The sequence below is a fragment of the Sinohyriopsis cumingii genome, chromosome 15 (genome assembly GCF_028554795.1).
Source record: "Sinohyriopsis cumingii isolate HCF-2022 chromosome 15, ASM2855479v2, whole genome shotgun sequence".
Taxonomy (NCBI): domain Eukaryota; kingdom Metazoa; phylum Mollusca; class Bivalvia; order Unionida; family Unionidae; genus Sinohyriopsis; species Sinohyriopsis cumingii.
Genome location: NC_142975.1, coordinates 92,621,896 through 92,633,123, shown reverse-complemented (window position 1 = coordinate 92,633,123; position 11,228 = coordinate 92,621,896).

Here is an 11,228-nt window from a genome sequence, read left to right as displayed (position 1 = left end):
TCCAGTTCCGTCTTGGAACAAGCGCAAGATTCTCGGTGCATCATTCTTTTGTCTCTTTTCTCAATAATCGAAAACGTCTAAGTCTCGAACGGTTCTTCTTTTCTTGGCCTTTCTCGCTTGAAGTCTGGTGAAAGGGTGTTTTCTTCGTCGTCTCTTTCTGCCTTGTCCTTGCTGAATGCCTGACTCGGTAGCGTGCAGGGCATTTATAGGTGTTTCTCGTTGGCTTAAAATGTCTTTGCCCGTTTGCAGCAAGACATTTTTGCCTGCCCTCATGAAGGCTTCTTTAGGGTTTTGTTTGTCGATGATGACATTTTGGAGAAATTCTTTGCCTTGCGTCAGTACCGCATCTTTCAAGGCGTGCAATCCGCGTGTCACCATCGGTTTCAACACCGGGGCCACCGAACGAAAGGCCGATTTTAACATATCTCCTAAGCCGTGTCCTCCCTGTCGAGCAACCCCTCGGTACACTGGATACATGACTTAAGAGTCGTGAGAGAACCGTTTTCGAAAATGGAGTTTCACCGTGACTTTTCCTTTGGTGAATGGAATATTTTGTCCCAGATCTCCTTTTATAGCAATGTTGACCGTGTCCAAATACGACTTGCTGACCGGCAAATAGTGAGGATGGACAAATTCGCGGTGGACGTGGTAAGTGTTTCCACCTTCCTCGTCAGCGTTCGTGGCAGAATCTACTTTGAAAGGAATGACACGCAGTAACGGTACGGAGGTGTGTCCCACCACGTTGTACTCCACCACATCGGAATACACAAACATCAAATTCAGTCCTTGGTTCAGTTCTACCGGGGCACGAAATAACTTGCTAAAAGACTCGTTGTCGTAAACAATGGGTAATTCGTTTTTCTTCATCATGGTCTTTCTCATGTCCATGTCTCAGCCCAACATGTCAAACAATTCAGGACAAAATAAAATGGACAGGATTTTACTCCGTTCAGATTTCATCAAGAAGCGACGAGCTGCTTTGTGGTACTCCATGGTGACACTTTTGTTAACATGCTCCAAAGCTTTCAGAAACACGACATTAAACCTGGAGGTTATGGTGCTGACCAAATGTTGACCACTAAAATAATAGCCTGGGGTAATGAACAAGTGATAGCTGGTGTACTTTTGTGTACGGGTTTTCTTGTCATATTTGACACTGCTATCCATCCACTGTTGCATTTGCTCGTCATGAACTTCCACATCAAAAAAATTTTGATTGGGAAGGACATTGAGGACTTGGGTCGGGTGAATCATTTCTACTAAAGCCACTTCCCAATGGGCTTCGTGATCTAAGGGGATGGCTTGAGGTAATTTGGCCGTGTAACAGCACAACGTGTTCTTGGGAAACACCTCCATGGAACTGTCACTGGGTAAGGTTAAGTAAAATTGGTTTTGGTGACTCATAATTCCAGAGTTCTGTGGCTGTCCGAGGGGTTAGTGGACGTCAGAGGCGTGTCTCCGCCCAAAATGGGGTTCTAGTTGTGGTTGGAGTGGTGACTGGCACTGGCACTGGACACAAGGTTCCCGGGGTTCCCGTTCGAGGTGAATTTCAGGGAGGGATTAGGAAGCAGGTAACCGATGCAACTGCTCAATAAAATGTTCCACAATTGTTTGTCTCCTTGTTGCAAACTCAAATTGGCGATGGCTGCCCCGATGACACAATACACCACGAAGATTTGGCAGAAAAAGACGATTTGCGTTTTAGGCACACGTTCTCCACACCACACCCACAAGGGTTGTTTTTGTAAATCTTGCACAGAAGAACTAGGGGAAGGAGGAGTGGTCGACGTAGCTGCGTCTGTATGCAAAGGCATGATGGTCACTTCTTTTTAATGTCGATGACTTGCGAAGCGTCGATCCAAGAATCAAAACTGGGTGGATATCCTTTCCAACGTACTTTGACTTCTTTGACACGTCGTTTGCCCACTTTACGGGTTCTGCGTTCGAGAATGCTTTCGATGTCGTACACGTCGTCTTCTTTTTTGGTGACACGTTGTAACTCGGGCAAATAAAACGTTCCTTTGAGCACTTCTCCGTTCATGTCTTCCAATTTATAGACGACAGGATGACGGCCATGCACTCGTCCAGTGACGCGAAACAATTCGGTCGTCCAGTTAGGTAAGTAACCTTTGTCGAAAGTGCGTTTGGTTTTGCCAATGCGCACCCAATCTCCTACGGCCAAGTCTCCACTTTTCTTGGGGACAGCCCTCGTCGGGGACGTACCAAACAGGCGCTCAAACACCAACACTTCGTTGTCGGGAGTCACGTCTTGCGGGGCACGTCCAATGCTTCGATGGTAAGATTGGTTGTACGCTTGCACCAGGTGCGGTAAGATGTCGATGTACTTCAGAGTGTGGTGATGCGTAAAATATTTCCACATGCGTTCTTTCAAAGTGCGTTGAAAACGTTCCACGATGCTGGCTTTGGTTTCGGGATTCTCGGTGGTAAAAAAATGAATGTCACGTTTCTTTAATTCTTTTTGGAAAGCTTGGTTCAGAAATTCGGTGCCTTTGTCCGTTTGCCATCGAAGAGGGTGACGACCGCTTTGTTTCAGCACTCGTTGCATGGCTCGCACTAACTCGCTGCTCGATTTGGAAGTCAAGGGTACGACCCAAGCAAATTTGGAAAAGACGTCGATGACACAAAACAAATATTTGTAGCCACGATTGTAGCTGGCCAAATGAGAGACATCGGCTAAATCGGCTTGCCATTGATGATCGATGCCTTCCACTCGGGTGCGACTTCTGGCAAACTTGCGTCGAATGGGTTTGTGTAAAGTGTAGGTAGCTTGTTCTTGTAACCATCGTTGCACTTGAGGTAAACGGAGACTTTTCAGTCGCGTTTTGGCAGCACGATACAATTTTTGAACTCCTGCGTAACCTGCAGGATGGGAGGGATCGTAGTAAATGCTGGCTAAGACTTTTTCCATTTTTTTTGTGTTGGTTGGTGTGTTAAAAAGACACCCACTCTTGGAGGATGCTACTCTTTTTCTCTTGGGGTATTTTCTTGGATTGCAATGCTTTGCGTGTGCGGCCAGCAATAGGTGTCGAAGAGGAGAAGGATGTCTGAGCGGGGGATATCGGTTCTTGTTTCACTGCTGTCTTCACTTCTGTCTTCACTTTCTTTTTCTCTTGTGAGGAAGAAGGGGTGGCCATCATCTTTTTAATCCATCCAATTCTGGAGGTAGGTGGTGTTGTTAACTTGCGTACTTTTTCTGGTGGAGTTTGAAACCCTTCCTCTTCTTTTCCTGTTTCTGTCTTGGTCACGGGTACTGGTGGTACTGGTACTGGTACTGGTACTGGTGATGGTGCTGGACTTTTCATCAAGGTCTTAAAATCTTTCAGAGTGGGTAGAGCTGTTTCGTCTAAAGCTTTCTGGTGAAAGAGTTGCAGTCGTTGCAAGAGTTGACCGTACTTTTGCGATTTTTCTGTTTCGGACAAATCTTGGCGATCCATCAAGGACTGCAATTCGTGTTGTAACTGGGACATCTCGCTCAAATTGGGATTGGGAGGTAAATGCGGGGTGTGTTGTTCTTGCCACCGATGGTATTCCATCCATCGTTTGTAAGGAACTAAAGCTAGTTTTCGTCCTTCCATGGGGTTGTCAGGGGTCGATTCTGAGATCTTGGAACTTCCGAGGTCTTTTTATCTTGCTCCCACCAGTCCTCCCAACATGGTTCCCAAGACTCCTTTCAGTATGGGGCCTAACAAGAGAGGTAAAATACCTCCACGTTGCACTAACATCTTCTTTTTTTGACGAATGGGAATTTTCTTTTGAACCATTTGGCGAAGAACGTGACGATGTTTGCCTAAGCATTGTTTCTGGTGTTTGGACAAAGGGATCGTGCCTTTCAAAACGTTCAAACAACATTCGCACACGGTATCGATGACCTCTTTGGAGGCTGTTTGAATGAGTTTGTTTCGTAGGGGTGGAGAAGCTTTGGACAGGACAGATAACATGTCCCCATGTTTGGCTAAACGTGGTGGCAGTCCTTTCCTTTTCTTTCCTTGGGGTTTTCTGGAGGGTCACATCTTTGAGTCTTCAGGAACACCAAAAAAAACACTGATACCCGACTTCGTCACAGGCCTTTTTTTTACTGGAACGCGTCGCCACTGATTGTCTTGACGTCGTATCAGTTTGAGGACAGGCATGACACGTCGTGCAGGGGTACGTAACGGACTAAATCGAGCCAGTTCTTGCTTGGACAAATCCAGTAAACCTTGTAACATGCCCGATCTTTCTTGAACTTTGATTTTGGGAGAAGGTACTTTGTGAGCAGCAGCCACTGCCACTAAATTGGAGGGTCCTGCCACTGGGGAAGTTCTTTTGGGGGTCATCAACGGAGAAGTTCTTGGTGTGATCAACGTCTCCAAGTACTCTTCAGTTCCTGGTGTCATCAACGGAGAAGTGGACAAACGTGAGGATGCCGGAGACGCAGTCACTGCCGTGGCAGATCGTGGTTTGCGAGTGTAAGGTTGCGTCCTGGCCGAAGTGCCTCTCTTGCGACTAGTTTTCTTCTGTGGACTTTTCTTTTTCTGGGGACTTTTTCTCTGTTTCTTTTTCTGGGGGCTTCTTTTCTTTTTCCGGGGTGGTGGTGGTGTCTGGTCAGAGGAGGGTCCTGCCACTGGAGAAGTTCTCCTTGGGGACCTGGTCTTTTTCTTCTTGGGGCTTCGTTGGACTTTTGTCTTGGGGATAACTTTGGGGGCATTAGGATCCCATCTTAAGAGTGAGCGAATGATGACCCCTCCTAGAGGACCGCTCCCTCCAGGTTTCAAAATGATTTGATATTTGGTTTGAGTGTCGATGCGGGGATCGGCCAGTTGGACCAAAGCGACTTTGTTTCGATCGAAAAAGCGTTTGGTTTGATGAGGAATCTGAATGATTCCTTGGAGTAATTGACGTGCCGTCACCGTGAACCATCGTAAGACTTCTTTGAGACTAGCTTCTAAGACACGAGCTCGTGTTTGTGGATCTTTTTCTCGACTGATGCCATACAAGGCACGAATCAATTTGACGGGAAGATGCGACTGAAGGGACGTCATGTTCGCACTGAGAGTGAGACAGACGAAAAAGGGTCTGAGGTTTTTATAGATTTTTTTATGGGGAGTGAAATGAAGTCGAGGACGGAGACGTGTACAGGACAGGCCCTCCGTCTTGGCACCAGTGGTGAAACAAGTGGGTACGAAATCGCAAATCCTCGGGGGTCGTAGGTTTGAAATCGACGAGTAAATAGGCGTGTGGAGTTTGAGTGGCATCGTCGTACGCCTGAGTCAGCCAAGGCGTTCCTAACTGTTTGGCTAAGACTTGCACTTGCGATTTATCTCGAGGGCTTTTAAACAAGACCACGTAATGCGCATTGAGACTGATGGTGCGATGGGCTTTACTTTGTTGAAACAAATTTTGGGTGATGTAAACGACACTGGCATTACGGTGATGCCCTTTGCGCGTGAACCACAGTTTAATTTCTTCTTCGTCTTCTCCTAACATGTCGTCGAAAATGACCAAATGGGTTAGACGGGAGTCAGAGACGATGCCATCGTCTTCTTTAGGAATGCCTTCCACAAACACGATGGAATCGCCTTGACTTTCTCGCAAGAGGCTGTACGCCGCTTGCCACTCTTTGTAACACCACACGATTCGTTGAGGGGGTCGATCGATCAAATGATGTTTATGTTCGATCAAACGTTTGACGAATTCGGTTTTGCCTGAACCGCTAGGTCCAGCAATGAGCATGTTAAAGGGATGGCGAAGATACAAAGCCTCCCAACTGGCACGATCTAAGTGTTCGTCGATGACTTTGACAGTAGAGGAAGAGGGAGCAGAGACAGCAGAGGTAGCCATGGTGTGAGAAATGTCACTTGTGACACGAAAAACAAACAAGACAAGAGTTTATATACTTTTTCAGAACACGTTTATTGAATGTTTTTTTCAAACATGAATACGAAAGACAAAAATACATAAAAGCCAAAGGCTTAAGTACAAGAATAAAAGGCACATGATAACCATGAACGTGGAATAAACACAAGTGTCTGTACAACATGTTTTGAGTAAAGTTCTAACCAGTTCTATAGTAGGGGGTAAGGTCACACAAGTGTCCTCCCGAAAGGGTCTTTCAGGCCTGTCCACGACAGTCCCGTCCTGGGTGATGGGTTCTTCTGGCACCGTCACTAACACGGGTTGAAAAGTAACTTTTTTCCTTGAATAACTCTCGTGCATACTGGGCCACCTCTTGGGTCCAAGCCAAACCAATCTGGTTTCTTCTTCGTCAACGACATGGTAAGTTACTTCAATGAACAATGAACTATCGATCTTGCCTAGGGATCCTTTTTATATACAGACCAATACCGACGTGACCGTACGGTAAGGTGAAGTGATTGGGAAGTCGCACTCGCTTCTGGTATACAATTTGATAGACTTTTTCCAAGGGTCGACTGACGATGTGGTGAGTGGGTAAACGTACAATCTTGTTCGGTTGATAAGTGGTCACTTTAAAGTTTCCATCCTCTCCCGATTGCAAGGCTTCTTTCAATACCCCAAAGTTGACCACTCGACTGGTACGATGATTCAGAGTCAGTCCTTTCACTTTGCACGTCGTGTGCACTTCTCCTTGTTTGTCCCGGTATTCGTAGCCGTAATTTTTGGGACCACCACTGACGAAACTTAGAATCTTGTCGTCGGGATGCTCGTCTGTCCAGGCTCCTAAACGGTCTCCTTCGATGTCAGGGTGCTGTTGACTCGGGTGATGGATGTAAATGCAACTGTCCGTGTCAAAGTACAGGACGCGTTCTTCTAACAGTTCTAAAGCTTCGTACAATTTTAAGCGAGCATGAGCTGTCACGTAAGCCGCAATGATGACATTTCCAAAAGGGTCGTCTTGTACAAAGTCCAGATCTTCTTCGTAATTGACCAAGATCAAATCCTCTCGAACGACGTCCACGTGTTTCATGTATTTGGTTTTGTCGTGAATCATCTGGAAGTAGCTGGAAGGTTCTGTCAAATATTCCGTCTTGGGTAAACACGGTCGTTGTGCCATTTTACCCCACAAGCAATTTAACATCACTTTGGCAAACGATCGCCTGCCTTCGTTTTTTCGATGTGATCTAAAGAGATGCCTTCTTGTTCGTAGTATTTCTCTTTGAATTGTATTTGGTCTTCGGGAGTGTGACACCAGGAAGGATAGCCGCTGGCTTCTTGTTTCAGTTTCAAAAAGGCATCCACGTAGTCGGCGAAAATGCCTTTCTGAGTAGGGTCACCCTTGTGGTACTGTTGTGTCTTGGGAAAGTGGCAAATTTCGTACACTTCTAACAGTTGGTATCCCATGTCCAGAGCTTTGAACAATTCCACGCTGACCCAGGTTCCCGTCAAGGCCCGTTCTTCCTGGCTGTGATGGCAAGGTTGGTCCTGGTTGCACGTTTCGGCACAAGTACGGCACAATGGAAACATCAGTTTGCCTTGACAATGCTGAGGTAAGACAGGATGGTATAGGTTCGTTGGAGGCAAAACTTTACACTTGATCAAGCCTTCGTATTGTCGAATGTTTTTCAGGTCGATGTGTTCCGTCAACAATTGCGGGTGCCCTACAGGAAAGCGACAATATTTGCACACGTAGGGATACAGCGAACACACGTCCAAGTATTTGATTTCTTCTCCTTTCTCTTCGTCGGCTTTGTACAGCAAACAGGTGGCATTGGTCCTTCCTCCGTACAAACTATCCCTCGGGTTCAGCGGGTCCATGAACTGGTAACTTTCTACGAGGCGTTTAAACTCGGGATCGGTTTTCAAACGGTGATCGTACTCGTGTTCCCACATTTCCACCACTTGGTATCCTTGCTGTTCTAACTTTAGGCGTAACTGACAAGTGTCCTGGTACAAGTCTTCCATGGTTCGTTGCAAAAACTGATTTTTAGTGTCACGGTCAGGGTAACAGACGGGACATCCGTGAAATAAGCAACCGTTAAACTCGTACACGATCTTGGGGTTTTCTAAGTCCCAGCCATCGACCGAATACGTTCCGATGGTCTTTTCGCCTCCTCCGTTGCGGGCATGCTGAATCCATTTGTCTTCCTTGTCGCACAAGTAATGTAACCAGCGTAGGGCTTTGACCGAGTATTGACGTTTGACAAAGTGGGTCGTTTGAGGACTGATGACAGCCACGGTGTTTTCAGGCATGAATCGTTGGCGGTACACTAAGGAACACGCTTTGGCAATGGTGCAAGCTTCTTTCAAAGGATCGACCCCTCCGTGTTCCATGAACAGTTCTCGAAATTTTCCACAGCAACGTCGTAAAATGTCCACGTCGGAACGACAATACTTTAGCATTTCTTCCTGAAAGTCGAAAGGGTCCGAGGCGTGAGCCTGGTACCAAGCGTAGAAAGCTTCTCGTTGTTCGGTACGCATGTTGTCGGGGTCGTAATAGTGAGCCTCAGGCAAATGGGGTAGAACGGCATGTTGATTGGCTTCCGTATTGAAAAAGTGTGGAAAGTACCCTTTAGCCATTTCTGTCATTCCAAACGTTTTAGGCATTCGGCTCAAAGGCATGGCCAAGTAACTCATCGAATCTTTAAACTGTACTTGTCCCACTTGCATGAAAATGATTTTGGCTCCGTTCAAAGTCACTTTAGGACGTTCGGTGCCTTGTTCCGTATAGTATCTCAAAAGAAACTGTCCATCGTATCCGGAGAAATTGTGAGCCATCACCGTGGCATGACGATGACAATCTCCGTAACGTTCGATGTCCTCTTGGCTCCACGTCTTGTCGATGGGGTCTAAGACCCATTGGGCAAAATCGGCTAACGTGTTTGGTCCCCGAAAGATTTTTTCACGTCCTCCAGGAATCTTGCTGCAGTGAGGGCAATGACTGAAGATAGGTTCTTGAATGCACTTCTCGAACGCTCGATGAGCCACGCAGAAATTAGGAATGTGAATGCCGGTCTCTTGCATGCATTCGAAATCGAAAAAGATGAAATTGCCTTTCTTCTTGTGACCGTCCTCTTTCTCTGGTGGGGGTTGGTATTTTTGCACGTAGCATTGGTGTTCCAAGTCCACGATGTGATGACAAATGTGACATTTTTTTTTCCTGAACATACGTGTGCCTTGGTACTATTGGTACGTATGCCTTGTCTACACGTAGGGCACAATCTCAAGAGTTGACAAGCACATTTCTGCTGTGAACCTTGCGTCTTCAGATGTTGTTGGTAACAGGTAGGACTGACAAACGTGCGCAAACAAGTCGAACAAGGCACTGGTCCTTCGCTCAGACAGGGTGGAGAGGCCAAACATCCTGGGCATTTCATTCCACAATGCTTGTGTTGCTCTCGATTGTTATAACCATAGTCACATTTCTCACAATAATAACTGTATCCCAGGAATCCAGTGATACTGGTAATGGTATCGAAATGGTCATCGTGATGATAGACATGAATGTATTTTCCGTCCTTAAAATCTTGGCCTCGAAACAACAGAGTTCCACGCATTTCTTGAGGGTGCACTTTCAAGGTGTAGCGTGGAGCTAGGGCATCTTGCAATTTTTGCATATCAGGAATGCCACAGGGTGTGTCTTTGGACAGTCCGGCTTGTTGTAACAGGAGTTCTGCTTCGTTTCGTTGTTTGGCTCGATCGCATCGTTGAATAGTTTTCAAGGTTCTTTTCCATTCTACCGTGTCGTTCTTGTTGGCATAGGTTCGTCCCACCACGATGGCACGGGCTAAACACATCTGGTCTTGAGGGTTGTTAATTCGGACGAGACTCTTTTTGGTGTTGCGAAGGTCGTCCACCAATAAGATCTTTTTGCATCCAGTTCCTTGAGGAGGAGAGACGTGGGCCATTTTCAGTGTGGCTTTACCATCGGTGATGTCAAACTGGTCATTAGATTGTTGTACGTGTTGAATCTTGTCCATGACTTTGGAAGGGGTTAGTTCTGCGGGTCTGCTAAACTCGATCCAAACAGGGGATTTCAAACCGTCGTGATCTATGGATAGTGTCAAGGGATCGTCTTCTTTGGGTTGACATTGTCGCTTGAGTGCGGTGAGCAAAGAATCCCACATCTCGGTGATAAACCCTTCTGCTTTCTCCAAGGGTACGTCGGACTTGAAATCTTTAAACTTCACCGTGTAGGTGTAAGCCGTGGTTCTAAATTTTCTAGAGGAGCGCTTTTCCGTCTCTCGAATGGAATAGTATTTTTCAGGATTGACTAAGGGTGGTGAACTTGGTTTAGAGGTTTCAAATTCTGGTTCACTCATGTCCTCTTCAAAATCACTGGCATGAATTTGTACCATGATTTCAGCCCTGGTACGAGGCGATAGATCACGTTTCTGCCTCTTACTTTCTTCTTCTTCTTTCTTCTCAAATGAATAGGATCGTTTCATCTTGAGTGCAAAACGTCAAATGACTCAAGTTCAAACACCATAGACTAATTTATAGTCATGGCAAACCAGCGTATATAAAAAGGGTGTGTGTCTTGTCCTTTCACTATTCATTTCACTCTCAAGCCGAGCACAACAATGGAAGAGACTACCCAGATGGAACGTTTCGTCAGAGCTTTGCGAGGGGTCATTAGAAAATTCTCTTCAGACCAGCCGACGGACTACTCTCCTTCCTTTCGAGATAAAAGTCAAGATACTTGCTATATCTGTCAGAAGAAAGGGCATTGGTCTTCAGAGTGTCCAGACCGTCAAAAAAGAAAAAAACAGGGGCTAAAAAAGACAAAAGTCAAGATACCTGTTATTATTGTCAAGAAAAAGGACATTGGTCTCCAGATTGCCCAAAAAAGAAACAAGAGGAGTCAGAAGAAAAGAAGGATTCTTCAGAAGAAGAGAGGGATTCTTCGGAAGAAGAGAGGGATTCTTCGAAAGAAGAGAGGGATTCTTCAGAGGAAGAAGAGGAAGAAAGAAGACAATTCTATTTAAAAGAAGCAAAGAAACAGGAGAAGAAAAGAAGAAGGGAAGAAAATGAGGAAAAAACGGTGAAGAAATTCAAAAAACAGAGAGACTAAACAAGGAGAAAGAAGAAGTCAATGAACTTTTAATTAAAGTGTTCTGTGGTGAATTGTGAATTGGATTGTAAAAAAATGGATAAAAGAATACATGAATGATATAAGGTAAGTGTCTTTGAGTTTTGATTTTAAATAAGAAGCTACACTCACGCACTCATTCACAGACACGTACTATAAGGGTAAAATGGGTGGGGTTTATTTTTGAGTTATTGGCAAATTGAAATTGTATTTCTTTTCG